Source organism: Papio anubis, chromosome 15, assembly GCF_008728515.1.
Source record: "Papio anubis isolate 15944 chromosome 15, Panubis1.0, whole genome shotgun sequence".
In the NCBI taxonomy this organism is placed as follows: Eukaryota; Metazoa; Chordata; class Mammalia; order Primates; family Cercopithecidae; genus Papio; species Papio anubis.
Window position 1 is genome coordinate 65,864,666 of NC_044990.1, and position 16,492 is coordinate 65,881,157.

The following is a 16,492-nucleotide window of genomic DNA, read 5'->3' on the forward strand; positions in this document are numbered from 1 at the left end:
CTGATACTTTTATGCTAGAAGATATTTGATATAGCTAGCTATGGTCCATTCGAAAGACCATTGATAGGCTGTTACCAGGCATGGCCAAAAATACTCTCATCAATAAGGCAATGTCATCAGAAACTTTTAAGAGTAGAAATACTGATCATGTTATGTGCAATGTTAGAGAGGTATTAATCAGGAGAGGGCAACTCAATGAAGTTTACTTGGGAAGTAGCAGTGGTATATTCAAAACCCTCTAAGAGAAAAATCTGGCAAAAGCAACTCCCACATACACAAGCAGGTTACTTTACTGTCATTGGGGCCAAATATAGGGGCAATCAGAAACCTTCCCGCCACCCTTACTACGTGGTCTGAACCTTATGTTTCTTTGTCAGTAGAAACAAAAAGCCGCCCATTTAACTGATAGGAGTGCCTGAATTAAGAGTCACTGATTGGCTGGCTGAGAGGCTAAGTTGGAAACAATATCATACTGTGTCCTCAACTTATACAGGTTCCACCTGAAAGGCTTCCATAATCTTAAATTTCACTTTCTTTTCAGAAACACAATGTGTGATCATAGAATTGTACTTCTATATGGAAGACAGAAATTAAAGTGTTTCCTTTCCTAAAACATTGTGAACTATGATTTCGTAATGATCATAAGAGAAATTGAATTATTTCAGGAAACATCATCTTTTCATCCTGTAATCCCAAGATGACTTTAAAGATCTAAGGGCCACTCTTGGTTAATGGTGGGGTTTCTATCGGGATTACTATATTTATACTGTGTATTTTATGGGAAGTAATCCCTACAATGGATGTCATACAAATGGACTTTAAATGCTGTATTGCACAAACTAAATGTATTTGGTTCCATCTCTGTGACAAAAATTAGAATGGACAATAAAATGGCAACCTCACAAAATTCTCTCGAAGTAAAGACAGTATAGAAAGAAAAAGTGGATATTTTGGGGATAAATTTTCAGTGGGCCTCTCTTGCGTCTGCTATTTTGCAACTAAGGCACCAGCTGCATTTTGTTCTGAGAAATCTTTTTAAGAATGTTTGTGTAGGGATGTAGGGAACTGCCTTGGAAGATAGTGTCTCTTTCAGGAACAAAGAAAACATTTGCTTACAGCTTGGAAGATAAGAGATCATATATCCCTTTGGAATAAAGAGCAGAAATGTTTGTACACAAAATATTTAGATTGCCCAAAATCACAATTCCTTTTATATGAAAATCCCCTCTGCATTGGCATGTGTCTGCTGGCTCTCCTTCCATCATTCTATACAACCCCTGATACTCAGGTTTTCGCCCTCACTGGGAGTAAGAATATTTCCTTCTGTCTCTGACCAAGGAATCTTATATCTTCTACCAGGATCCATGAAATTTTGGCAGGCATAAGTGTTTGTTGCAAATAGTGCTAAATATCAGATTGTTTCCAGATCGGTACAACTAAAAATTCCATCTGGATATATCAGATTAAAAATGGCACCCTCCCACCATGGCACGCCACTGTCTCAACTGACCAGCACACAACTACAGCTACCATGAAGTTCATGGTTTATAGGCTGTAAGTGCATAGATTAATTGGATAATTACCAATTAAGAGAGATATTGAAACAACACTTCTATTAATAAATAATTATCTTTTTTGGTGATCTATTAAATTTTTGAGGAACATCTTCACTCCAATCCAACCCATTGTTTTTGTAGACAAGATTGAATTTTGCTGCACAATTCTCTATTTATGCATGAAAGCACTTCCAATTTGGTGGTGATAGTCCTGAACCTTTTTCCATTTTGAATGATACCACTGGCAATGGCAATAGCATTCTTAAACCATCACACAGAAAGAACTATTGACATTCTAAATAGTATGTAATAAATATATTTAAAAGGTAGGATTGTTAGAGGTACAGAAGTTGATGATCATTAATGGAAATACAGTAATGTAAGTCTCAGGGCAGAATATCTCTGAAAAATGTAGTCTTTATATATAATATAGAATTGACTAACATAATTAAAAAGGGAATTTGACTTCTTGTAGCAACTGGCTGGCAGTGGATAGAGGGAAAACAAAAACAAAAACAAAAAAACACCATCAAGTTGTTGTTATAGGAGTGGATGAATAGTGACCAACATGACACCTGGAAATCAGTATCTATAGAATCCTGTAGAAGATATCTGAAATATGCTTACATTCACAAACCAGTACAACCTAAACTTACTGGTCAGTGTCATCTGGTCAAAGGACCCGTGACTGGGAATATGCAGTACATGGTCAAAGGTCACATCTGCTGCAAAGAACTGAAGAATGGTACTGTAATTTTAATTGATGTATGGTATGTAAAACATTGCTTTACTTTCTGCTACATGTATGTATTATAACAAAAGGTTATAATTTTATTGTCAAAATTAAATGTAATTCAGACTCTTGTACACCATGAATCATAGAATGAGTGAATATTTCTGGAAGCTTATTTAAAGCCTCTAATTAATGTAATACTTATGAAGACTTACTGGCTAGAAAAATACATTTGGCTTTTAAAACACTGCATGCCCTATTATAATCTTACAAATATTCAAATGACTATGAATAAACAAAAAAAAATGAGCTAGAAATACACAATTAAAAGGTCTTAGAAGGAACACAGCAATTAATAAAAAGATTATGGCAATAACTCCTGAACCCTGTTTTGTTTCAAATCCAGATGAACATTGGGGTTTGAAGTACATTTTTTTGAATAAAATTTTGAGGAAACTTTAAGACACATAAAAACACAACTGAGACATATGTGTCAAAGAGATATTGACAGACCTTGGAAAGTGTCTCCAGAAGAAAAAAGTTACCCAGAGCCCTATGATCCATTCTGATCAAATCCCCTTGAAGATATGCTAATAAAAGATATTTAACAAAATATACTGATGGTATTTACTAATAGCATATACATTATTTGACTAGGAGTTCTTATGACAAACTTGTAATCCATAGATTTTGGAGAGGAGGGAATATAGCTTCCTGTAATATGTCATGAAAGCTTTGGTATGTAAAATAAGCCTGTTTATTGATGAAAATGACTGCCTTTTATGTAAACAATAATAACATATAGCACTTAGAAAACTCATATATTATAGCTAGACGTCATTGTTTCCTTAAGGAGGGTGGAAATAAAATAGGAAAATACATCTGTAGCTCATTGTTTCCTTAAGGAGGGTGGAAATAAAATAGGAGAATACATCTGTAGCTCTAGACTTGCCGCTTCATCTGTGCTTCACGACTACTTCTACTTTGAAAGAAATATTAAAGTTTGATATTGGGTAAGATCTGAGATTCCTGTATCTGATTTGATGATACGATATTTTCTGTTATCTCAATGTACATACATCTCAATGCATAATTTGGTGAAAGGCAATACACATGTTACCTGAATAATACAAGTTTCCATTGGAGTTTTGTTTCATTGTGTTTTTTTATTAAAGGAAAAGAAAGAGGAGAAATAAACTGTCATTACTCAAGGAGAGCATGCATGGTACAACCTTCTGGCTCTAAGTCCAAAGTTTGATTTCTCGTACTTGAAGCTCGTGATATTTTGTTTGCTCAAGAATGGGAAGGACGGGGTGGTTAACAGACTTCTTGTTGGAATTATTTAACAGACTTATGTAATTTCCTGAGTCTATTTTCTTTTCCATGTTTCAATTGTGTGATGGGAAAGTGAGTCATTTTTCTAAGGACTAAAATACAATATAAGAATAAACTTTATAATTCCAAAGAGTTTGAAGAAAAGAATATTTGACCAAAAATAGACATATTTTCCCTTCATTGTTGTCATCTACAAACATCCAAGGCACTTTTCTAGTTATGAGGTTCTTGAGTCTTGGTTCACACTCTTTCTTTCTACCCCTTTTCCTCCATGGGATCCATATCCATATGGAAAAGTTGCCCATAATTCTGGTCTCCAAATTTGTGTAGCCCACCAACTAAATTATAATTTATTTTCCACCTTTATCCCCCAATCTCATAGCCATACTTTTCAACCTGTCAATATAATAGCATAATTTCTGAAATACCTAATTCAAGTATCCTGTGATTTGAAACCCCCTCCTATATTTCTTGTTCACTTAAGTGGTAACACTTTCAAAATCTCTAATCTATAATTCCAAGACACTAAAAGTTTTAAAAGAAAATGGTGCTTTCATAAATTTGGTGCTAAAACACACTTTGTGGTAAAACCTTACATGATTGACTTCATTCATCACATTTTTATGGTCATTATTTTTCTTATTTGATGTGACTATGCATTTGTTCAGAGCAGAAAAAGAATCATATTTGATTAGCAGGTTTTCTCCAATGCTTCTTGGAGGTGTTACATTAAAAACTTAATTATTTAAGCCTAAAACATGCTGAATTATGAAACATATTTGGTTCCAAGGATTTCAGACAAGTGATTGGATACCAGGAATACAATATTTATTTGAACTCACCAAGACTTAAAATCCTGCGTTCAGCTACTTTTTATCTTATCACCATGCATCATCTTTCATGCCTCTTGTTTAGAATAACAAGTCCACCATTACAAGAAAAAGTTGCAAACACAAGGAAATTTTTCTTATCAACAAAACAGATAACTCGTCTGTGTTTTTCCTGAGTGCATCTCTGCAGTTGAAATATCATGACCACCAGTCCTCTTTAAATTCATCTTAAGAGAGGAAACCACAGGCACTCAGCTTGCCTTCTAGCAATGGAAAATTCCTTAAGCCAAGCATTTCCTAATTGCTTTACCCTCCTTTGAACTCACTCACTTTCTCTCGCGTTGCTCTTGACTGATAATCAGATGTACTTACCTCCACCTATTTATTATCCAGGCAATTGAAAGGCTCAAATAGAACATGTCATGCTTCTCCCCAACCAAACCCAGACTTTTGTCTTCAGTTCCTCCCTCTCATTCAATTTCAGTTTTTTAACAACGCATATTAACCTGAAATTCTCGTACTTACTTGTTAACTTGACTGTTGTCTGTCTTCACTACAGCTGGATTAGAAACTACAATAAAGAAAAAAAAAGCTTCAGCCTTATTCCTTTTGAAATTCCCAGATCTAGAATAGTTCTTGTAACAGAGTAGGTGCTTAATTTAATAATATAATTTAATCTTAGAATCCTGTTTTATTACAATCTACTTAAAGTGAACTCCTAGTTGTAGGTGAATGAGTCTAATTTAAAATAAAGAGAAAAGGTTTCTTTTTTTTCTGGGCCAACAATCTTAAAATACAAATTTAGGCCGGGCGCGGTGGCTCAAGCCTGTAATCCCAGCACTTTGGGAGGCCGAGATGGGCGGATCACGAGGTCAGGAGATCGAGACCATCCTGGCTAACACGGTGAAACCCCGTCTCTACTAAGAAATACAAAAAATAGCCGGGCGAGGTGGCAGCGCCTGTAGTCCCAGCTACTCGGGAGGCTGAGGCCGGAGAATGGCGTGAACCCGGGAGGCGGAGCTTGCAGTGAGCTGAGATCCGGCCACTGCACTCCAGCCTGGGCGACAGCGCGAGACTCCGTCTCAAAAAAAAAAAAAAAAAAAAAAAAAAAATACAAATTTAAAACTGTGCCTTCAGTTTTGCTTCTCATTAGATACAAAATTGGCGCTTGATAAAATAAGTTATATTTACTTTTCTTGGAAGCATTTCCATTTGAATTATGTTGAATTACCTGAAGCAACAGACCATTTTCAAGATATAAAAATTGTTAAAAATTAGATGTATTTCTTATGCCAGATTAAAATTCTCCTCTTTAAGGCTTTAATACTTTATGAGCTTGTCAGGTATAGAATTTGGTTCTATCTAATCTGAAGGTTAATTACTGTTTATGTGAGAAAGTTTATTCATCTAATATTTCTTTGCACAAAAAATGCTAGTTTTAGATCTGAGACTTCAAGTGTAAAACTAAAGTCATTAAGTACAGTAAGGACAATGTTTTTCAGGGTCCTTCCAGATGCCTATCTTTGTGATTATATTCATTAAAGAAGAAGAAAGGAAAGAAACAAGAGAAGAAGAAAAGAATGAGAAGAATGAGGAGAAAGACAAGAAGAAGAGTGAGCAGGAGGAAAGATGAAGTAGGTGCTAGAGAAGTTAAAGGCACACAGTCTCCCGCATTAGCTTGTGTACTGTAAAGCTACAATCATGAAGTTTTATCTCACAGCCTCTTTATATGCTGCTCTTGGAATATATGGGCCTTAAAACACATTTCAGAAGGTTTTGTTAGTTCCCTAGATGCTGAATTAAGGGCCAGCACAATTTTGCGTTGCATAAAAAGCTGCCACCCAGGGCTCCAGACCCTTTTTTTAGTGTCCTTTTCCTCGTCAATGTCTCACATTTCCTGCTTATTCCCTCTCCCAATACTTGACTGTGCTTATTACTGATTCACACTTTAGATTCAAAGTATGGGGTTTTTTTTTGTTTTTCCATTCTCTAACGAAACTGTGCTTTTCTCAATAACTGTAAGCCTTATACTAAGATAAAACCTGGGAGTAAAGTTGTTCTAATTTCTTTGACCAAGCATAGGTAAATGGAAGGAGAAAATAGAAAATTCAAAAGTTGCTCCCCCCACCACCCCCACATAACCAGTTTCTTGATCAAAAAAATAGCAAGGTTGGGAATTCATATTTTTGCATAAGAAGCTATCATGCAATCAGGGATCGTATAGATAGCAAGCTGTTACAACACAGAATCATATCTATTTCTTGGAACAAGAAATAGACGAAACTGTAAAAGTGCACTGCAGATGGTCCCTTATCAATTTCTAGCTACCAACAGCCACGGAAGCAATTATAACATTTAAAATACTGATTCCTTATAATTCACTCTATCAGGGTAGTCTCCCCTGGAAGCACCCACACTTTTATCAGAACATCATAATTAGGCCTGCATGGGTCTTTACCATATTTCATTACACTTGAGTATACAATGTGTGAAGCATTCATCTACCATCTTCACTGTAATGTTTGCTTTAACATCAGTGAGCATTTCTATCCCAAAGACAGTCAACATGTGTGTTTTGACTAAGTATCAAAACTTCTGAGTGTTTAACAGTTATCAATTCTCATGACAAATAATATTCTAAACAGTAAAACACCTGCCAATAAACATCTTGGACATCTGTAAAATTGCCCAAAGCTTAGGCTTACAAATTAAATAATAAAATCAGGCCTTGTAAATTACTGAGTACAAAGGCGGAGCATGGGATTGTGGACAAATGTAATACGTTGAGCTATTATACCCTTTGTATAAGTTCACGAAAGTAATTTGATTTTACAAAGTGGGGATTTTATTGTTAGTAGTGAATGAATTGACTCTCAGAGAGTTAACATCTAAATTGGAGTTCAAGTCTTCAGATAACTTCCAGGTATAATCAATAGTAGTTTGAAGTAAAGTACTGAGACAAATTGAGATAAATTCATCAAAAGGAAATAGATTATAAACAACTAAAATTACTTTATGAAGACTGATTAGGACCACCAAAACAACAGTTCAACATTGCTAAAATTGTAGGTTAAATTGTATAGATTTGGTTGGTAAAATTAAGCAGGATCAATAATTGGAGGAGTAATCAAAAATTATCACTTCAGAATGATACTACAATGAGAGGATTTTCTAAAACAAACAAACAAAAAAAAACATGGTGTCTGTGGCATCCATTCATGTTTTGTGGTATTTTTTATGTTAAATTCAGAAAGAGAGAAAACCGTCTTATAATTAAGACTGAAAAGCATAATCAGTGAAGATAAAATCTGTAAATGTGTAGGTAAATCTAAACAATTGTTGACACGAAAACTTAAATGTCCTCCCTGTATTGATGACTTTTAGATAAAATAAGAGTAGTGGATAATAAATTTTTATTATTGAGTGATAGGAAAAGAAATATTTAAATATAGTATGTTGAGGACATTGCATCATTTGAAAAGAAGTTGGATAACATTACTTCAAATTTTAGTGAAATACATATAATTTTAATAGCTACTTAGAAAAGAGAAATAAAGTACAAAACTTCAAAATCATAAAAGAAACATGTAATAAGCACGTAGTATATATGACTGAAGAGAAAATATAAAAACATTGAAATGTAATATGGGGTAAATCTTAATATATAATATTTCCATATTAATAAAAATGCTTATAACTGAATCATAATGCAAATGCTACTGATATAGATTGTGGGATGCTGACCAAATGATACTTAGAAGAATATTTATCCTTTAAAATCTTGTATATGAAAAAAATGTATTGCACTTAGTTACATTTGAATGATAAATAGGCTAAAATAATATGAAATAGGAGTATCATTTAAAGAAACAAGAAAAAAGAAGAGATACAAGAATGATGCAAGGACATTATAGTTTATTGAAAGATTGCTGAAAGAGGAAACAAATATTTAATAGAGATGAACAGCAAAGCCCAAAACATTTCTTTGAGTAGAAAAGAGCAACCAACATTTGCGGCAGCAATTTTATGTTGTCAATGTCAGATTGGTTTTTGCTAATATTCCTTTGGAGTTCTATCTGATGTAATGAAAACATTTTATGTTCTTCCATTATTTGTGCTATATAGTTTAGACTGACATAATTCATCACTTTATATATTCTTCCCCTCTACCCACCTTCTGAATCACGGTAGGTAATAACCTTTCTTACCTTTTTTTTGTATTGTGGAGAATACTTAAAAAAAAAAAAAAACGGAGATAGCTAGATCATAGGGCAGTTCTGTTTTTAATGTTTTGAGAAACCTTTTTTTTTTTTTTTTTTTTTTTTTAATGACTGTACTAGTTTACATTTCTACCAACAGTGGGCAACAGTTTCCTTTTCAACACATCTTCACCAACACTTGTTATTTTTTATCTTGTTTAATTATAACCAATATGAGTTGATATATCTCATTATGGTTTTAATTTGCATTTCCTTGATGATTAGTGATGTTGAGAATTTTTTCTTATACCCTCTAGCCATCTGTATGTCTTCTAAAGGAAATAAAACCAATATGTTGAAGAGGTACCTGCACACTCATGTTCATGGCAGCATTCTTCACAATAGCCAAGATATTAAATCAGTCTAAGCATCCAAGAAGGAAATCCCATCATTTTTGGCAACATGGATGAATCTGGAAAACCTTAAGTTAAAGAAGCCAGCCATAGAAAAACAAATACCACAAGATCTCACTTATATGTGGAATCTCAAAATGTCAAACTCACAGAAGCAGAGGTAGAACTGTTGGTTAAAAGGGAGTTGGCCAATGGGTGGGTGGGTGGATGGTTGGGGCAGACTGAGGAGGTGATGGTCAAAGAATACAAATTTTCACTTAGGCAAAAATAATAAGTTTAAGAGAGCTATTGTATAACATGGAAACTATAGTTAATAACAATGAATCGTGTACTCAAAAATAACTAACAGAGTTAATGTTAAATGTTCTCATCACAAAAACATAATAAGTATTTGAGGTAATGCCCGGCCTGTGAAAATTAGTTTGATTTGGTCCTTCCACAATGTATGTATGTATGTATATATACACACACACACACATTATATATGCATACATATATATATCAAAATGTCTTACTATATGTGACAAGTATAACTTTTTTGAGAATTTTAAAATAATTAAATACATATAAAGGATGAAAACAAAAAAATGTATATAATATTAGAAAGGAAAGCATAAACATAAGTAGATATACCATGACCATAAAATTTTAATTATTAAATTTCTCTACTATTAGCATAAAGATTGACAAATCAAGTAATAGGGTGGTGGAGAACCAGACTCAATCTTTCTATACGACAAGGTAAAGGTTGGTCAATTCCGCAAATAACACTAATGAAAGTCAATAATATAGGTCAAAATATATCACAATCTTAAGCAATATATAAAAATGAATTCAAGATGAATTAAAGACATACTTGAAAATCTGTATACATTTTTAGAGCAGTAAGGTGTTATGTTTATGCTTCGAAGGTTGTAAAAAATGTGTTTAAAATCAACACAAATCAAGGAATAAATGATAAATTAGAATACATCAACATTTAAAATTTTTGCTCCTAAAAAGATGTCCTAATCTGCAAGAAAGTATTTTTAACACATAAACTAGATTAATAGTCATAAAATTCATAAGATTCAAAAATCAAAAGAAAAAACAAAAAAGTCCACATTTGTGTATACATTTAAGAGAATAATCTCACCCAAAACAAGAGTAAATCCCTATTTCCAAAAACAACATTTGGGAAAACAGCCTAATATTTAAATCTTTCTGTAAATAAATATTATAAAATAGTAATCCACAATAAAACTGAATAAACTGAAGCTACATATCACAAAGTATCAATGTTCAACTGAATACTGAATTGAAAAAGCACGTGGAAGAGGACACAGAGATGAAATGTGTAGAAAGTAAAAAGTGTAAAACATGCTTAGGCAGTAGATATAAAATTTTTAAAGTTACAGTAATGATTTAAAGGAAATCCAGGATAGTGGTTACATTAGAGGTGAAGAGGGATGTTATCAGTCAAGGTAAACAATAACTTCAAATGCACGTATTTAGTGTAATACTAAAATTTGGATATCAGTGTATTAATATTTAATGCATTCTTTTTGAATATTTAAAATATTGCATGATAAATTTTAGCTGGACTGATACTTTATATCTTCTTAGGTTAGTCTGAGAATTAGTGGTTATATAAGTAGGCATAAAGCATGGTGTACGGTACAATCAAAATATTTTTATTGTTATTAAAATTATGATGTTTATAGTTGTTTAGGAAGACTTCCTAGTGAATGTACTGTTATGATAGCCCATTTCCAAATATTTAAATATAATTTAAAAACACTTTTCTCATCAGTAGACAATTTCATTGCAATTTCAGATTATGGTAATAACCTTATTTAAATAATGATGTTAATATCACATTTAAGAAAACCTGTGTTTCTATTTACTTTAAAGATTATTTTTATTTGATTTCAACTTAATTTTCAATGCTTAAAGTTGATAATAATATGTAGACTTTATTGATCTCTTTATTATGTTCTGCTTTCAAGTTAGAAGGTGAAAAACAACAGAAAAAATGTAATTAATGAAAGGATTTATGTGAAAGAAAAATTATGAAGAGCTAAAACACAATATAAATATGATTATAGTAAAGGAAATATGTCATTATATTAAATAGACAGTATAATTTGGTTTTTTTCTTTTGTGGGTTTCTTGTACATGTGCCTTAATGTTTCATATGTTTCCTGTAGAAAGGAATTGGTGGAGAAAACATCATATAATTAGAATTTATAACCTATGGAACTAAAGACATTCAAACTATAGTTATAGTCTTCCATTATGGTTGCACAAACCAAAATCAAGACAGAACCAAAGAACTCTTCTGTGTGATTAATGATCAAGTGAAGGGGTATATGTAGACAAACCAAGGCCATTTCAGAAAATAAATAAATAACCAACCAACCAACCAGTAAAATAGAAGCAATTTATCAAAATCATTTTTATGTACTGTGAACACTGGCCTGAAAACATGGACAATCAAGTTCATAGACAGACAATAATTATTAAAACTCAGACAAATTGAACATCTTCTGGCCCCTTTAGGAAACTTCCAATTTCAGCTCAGACATGAAAAGAGCTCAGAAGTCATCGCTTACATCCTTACAATAATCAAAGACTGGACAAAAGGAAAATCAATAAATTTTCTTGGACCTATCAGATAATTGACTTGGAAAAGCAAATTGAGGTGGAAAAGAAAATCACTACCCCTAAATATCTAGAGAGACAGATTGATCCAGGTGATTACAGCCAAGATCTATTTACCTGGGGTAGAAACCACTGCAAAGAAAAACTATTAGGACACATTATATAAAAGTCCTAACATATATATTGTATCCTTTTTCCTATTATTTAACAAAGCATGAGCATTACAAAACACCAACAAACAATAGCAAAAACTTGCATGCACACTTAAATAGTAATTATAACAAATCGCCGAAGGATGATTGTGAACTGGGTGAGAGTGAGAAAATAATTGAGGGAATATTTTTAGTGGTCCAGTACATTTTTATGGGCTTTACAGCCAGAACTCCTAGGAGATTCTCACAGTAAACACTTGAGAAAGATCTCGTGGCTCTGACAGGGGAAAATGAATAAAGTCTGTGACATACTACCAGAGTTATATGCAAAGCAAAGGCCTTCTCTCCAGAGAGAAAGACTATATAAGCTTTGTCCCAAAGTTGTTGATAAGATGCAAGAAAATGGGCAATGTTAGCAAAATGATTTTTTTAAAACCTAGGAAAGGATCAAAAGAAAGTCTAGAAATTCAAAAATAATGTAATCTACATATAGAATATGTTTTTGGACTCAATAGACTATACATGACTATGAAAAGAATCACTGAATTTGAGTACAGGCCAAAAGAAACTTCCCAAAATAAAGTGCGAAGAAAAAGAATGAATGAAAAGAAAAGGAACAAAATACCCAAGAACTATGGGAAAATGTCAAAATGTATATATTCAAATGAAATAAAAAGAGATTTCTGCACTCCCATGTTTATTTCAGTTGCACTTAAGTAGCCAGGACATGTACTACAGTGTCCATCAACAACTTAATAAAGGAAGAATGGTATATATACACAATGGATACTATTCAGCCTTTAATAAGATGGAAACACCATCCTTTGCAATAACATGAATGAACCAGAAAGACATTATGTTAAGCAAAAAATGCCACGCACATAAAGGCCAACACTGCATGTTCTTATTCATACATGGGAGTTTAAAAAGTCGATATCATAGAAGTAGGAAGCAGAATAATGGTTACGAGGCTGGAGAGGGGAGGGGAGATGATAGAGGAGGAGAGATAGTCAAGAGGTACAAAGTTACAGTTAAATATGAGGAATATGTTTTGGTGTTTATTGGACAGTATGATGACTATAAACAACAAAGTATCATGTATTTCAAAACAGAAGAGAGCACTCAGAATGTTCTCACCACAAAGAAAGTTTGAAGTACTTAATTTTCTATTCACCTTCATTTGATTAATACACGATATAAGCATATATCAAAACATCACATTGTACCCATAAATATGCACAATTCTACGTGTCAATCAAACTGAAACAAACCTTTAAAAAGTGTATAAGTCAAATGTGAACACCAGAATGAGAAGACAGAACAAAGCAGAAAAAAATATGCAAAATGCTCATGGGTGAGAACTCCTCTTCAAAATTGATGACAGACACCAAACCACAGTTCCAGGAAGCAGAGTGAAATCAAAGCAGAATATGTATCAAAAAATACTATTCCTATTCATAGCATATTCAAACTTCAGAAAAAAAGACAAAAATAAAATTTTGAAAAATACTAGCACAAGGTGAGAATACTTTACCTTTAAAGGGATAAAGATAAGCTTTAGTGCTGATGTTTTGTCAGAAACAATACAAGCCAGCAGAAAGCTGAGCAAACATGTAGAGTTGAAAGAAAAAAAAGAAAAATAGAAGGAGAAAGCAAAAAGAAAACTAGAATTCAAAATTCTACATTCAGCTAAACTAACTTTCAAAAGTGAAAAAGAAATCAATGATTTCTTAGACAAGCAAACACGGAAGGAATTTTCTAGCAAACTTGATTTGTAAAATATGTCCACAGACATGAGGCATGAGGAAATGATGTAAGTAAGAAAAGGTTTCACATGAAGAAAAATATATCAGAGAAGAAATAAATGAAGATGAAGGAAAATATTTTTTCTTATTATTGATCTTAATAACTGTTTTTAAAAGTATTAAGTTGAAATGTGTGATTATCCATGTGATGATAGCACATGGATAAAACATGGATGAGTGCAATATCATGGGAGACAGGAGGAAGAAACTTGGAACTCTCCATTATAAGACACATAAACTACATACAAAGACAAGTAGTGTTACTTAAGAGTTGAATTAGATTCGTTAAAAAAATTGTAAACACTAGAGCAAACCAACATAAATGTTTTTTAAAATGTGTAGCTGATATACTAAAAGAAAAAGTAAAACGAAGCTATACAAAACACACAAAATCAAAGAATTCATAACTATATGCCTCTGAAAAGGTATAGAAAGTATAATAAATATGACTGTTATTAATCCATCTACATTATTTGTAACTTTAAATGTGAACAGTCTAAATGCAGCAACTGAAGAATAGAGATTATTATAATGAATAAAAAATTACCTAATAATATGTCTATTTGTAAAAATACTTTTTAATATGAAGGGTCAGATAGTTTTGAAATAAATGAAGAAACATTTACCATGCTAAAACTGAACAAAGGAAGCTGGAGTCACTACATTAATTTTGAAATAGCAGACTTTAGAGCAGGACAATTAGAGATAAACAGAGTTGCAACATAATAATAAAAGTGTCAATTCTCCAAGAAGATATAATTCTAAATGTGTATACACCTAGCTACAGTGGTAAAATACACAACACATAATTAAGAGAAGGTAAGACATAAGTAAACAAATCCACTATTATAGTTGTAGTTTTCAAAATAGCTGTAAGAAAGATGAAGTTGACATAAATGGCATTATAAATCCATCTAATGTATATGACATTTATGGAAACTTCCATCCAAAAAAAACAAATACACATTTTACTCAAACTCATATAAAACATCCACCAAATTAGACCACGTTCTGGGCCATAAATTTTATTTTAAAAATTGAAAGAAAAAAATCATTCAAAATATGTTATTAAACCACAGTGGTATTAAATTGAAAATCAGTAAGAGAAGTATAGGTGGAAAACCCACATATATTTGTAGATTAATCAACTCAATTAAAAGTAACAAATGGGTAAAAAATATTTTTTAATTAAAACTTTTGAAGTGAATGTAAATAAAAATACAACTCATTAAAGTTTGTGTGATGCAACAAAAATCGGTGCTTAGAAGGCAGTGTGTCATATTAACTCCATAATTACAAAATTAAAAACTTGTAAAACTTGGTAATCTAAATTAGGGCACTGAAAATACCAATTTAAAATGCAAACAAGAAGTAGTAAAAAATAACAAAAAGCAAAAATCAATGAAATCAAAAATTGAAAAACAATAAAGAAAATCAACACAACCAAAAGCTGATTTATTGAAATGATCAATAGCATCAATCAACCAGTAGTCAGACTAAGACCAAAAAAACCACAATATTTACTAATATCAGAAAAATATGAGATATTATAGCTACTGTTCCCATGGACATTAAAATTAATCCATCTCATCCACTAAACAACCACATAAGTAAACCACGACAAAAGCTAGACCTGGCAAAGGAGTGATGGTGAGCATCCATAATGTCTAGAATATATTACTTATAATGTCAAGTTTTAAGCAAGTGGTATAAGCTTTGCAAGTAAACAGCAATATTTACCACATGAACAGGAAAAAAAATTAGAAGTGACTCCTGAGAAAGCCAACATATGAAACTTAATAGACAAAGACATTAATGGACTATTAAAAATATTTGTAAAAACTAGAAGAATTCATGCTTACAGAAGTAAAATGACAATGTCACAAACAGACTATTAAGAAAGATATAAATTACTTTTTAAAAATCAAATTGAAATCTGGAAATGAAAACATACAATCCAAGTTAAAAATTTACTAGAGTGTCTTAAGAGAAGATTTCAGCTGGTAAAAAAATAATAATAATAATTTAAAAAAACTTAAAGATGTATATAAATTATGTAATAAAAACCAGGAGAAATAATGAGCAAATTAAGATTCATTAATTAACAAAAATAAACAGAGCTCAGGGAAACGTAGGACAACATTAAGGACACTAGTGTACTAGTGTGAGTACCTAAAAGAGAAACTAACAAAAGAAAATAATTTTAAATGACAGAAATCATTTGAAATTTGATGAAAAACAAATCTATACACCCAGGAAGCTCCATAAACTCTAAGCAGGATAAATCCAAAGATACTCACACAGACATATTATAAAAGTTTATTAAAAGACAAAGAGGTCTATCTTTAAAGGAGTTGGAAAAAAACGAATGACTTGTTACCTTTGAGGGGATTCCACTAACAGTTGACAACTCTTTAAAAAAAAAATAATAATAAAGAAGCCAGAATGCAGAGAGGCTATGAAATCATAAACACTGTCAACCAAGAATTGTTTTCCAGCAAATGTATCTATTAAAAACAATGGTAAAATCATTACCCAAATATAACTGAGCAAATGTGTTACTTGGAAAATTGCTTTACAATGTATAACAGTAAGCTATTCAGGTTGAAAGCAAGTAACCTTGTATGATAATCCAAATCTAAAAACAAAAAACAGAAAAACAAAGAGAACTGATTGAAGTATTTATGTAATTATAAAATACAGTATATATACTGTATATATTATATATACTGTATATAGTATATATACTGTGTATATATCTTATATATACTGTATATATGAAATACATATTCTGTATATATGAAATACATATTCTGTATATATGAA

The 16,492-nt window shown here is 31.9% G+C and overlaps 1 long non-coding RNA gene across 2 annotated transcripts in view; it reads right to left on the bottom strand.

The window, feature by feature from the left end:
* The window catches only part of LOC110741720, a 64,249-nt gene that overhangs the window by 36,166 nt on the left and 11,591 nt on the right, over positions 1 to 16,492 (bottom strand). For both annotated transcript variants that reach the window (XR_004178526.1, XR_004178525.1), the window contains exon 2: positions 4,980 to 5,025. This is a non-coding gene — a long non-coding RNA (uncharacterized LOC110741720). The remainder of the gene's footprint in view (positions 1 to 4,979; positions 5,026 to 16,492) is intronic.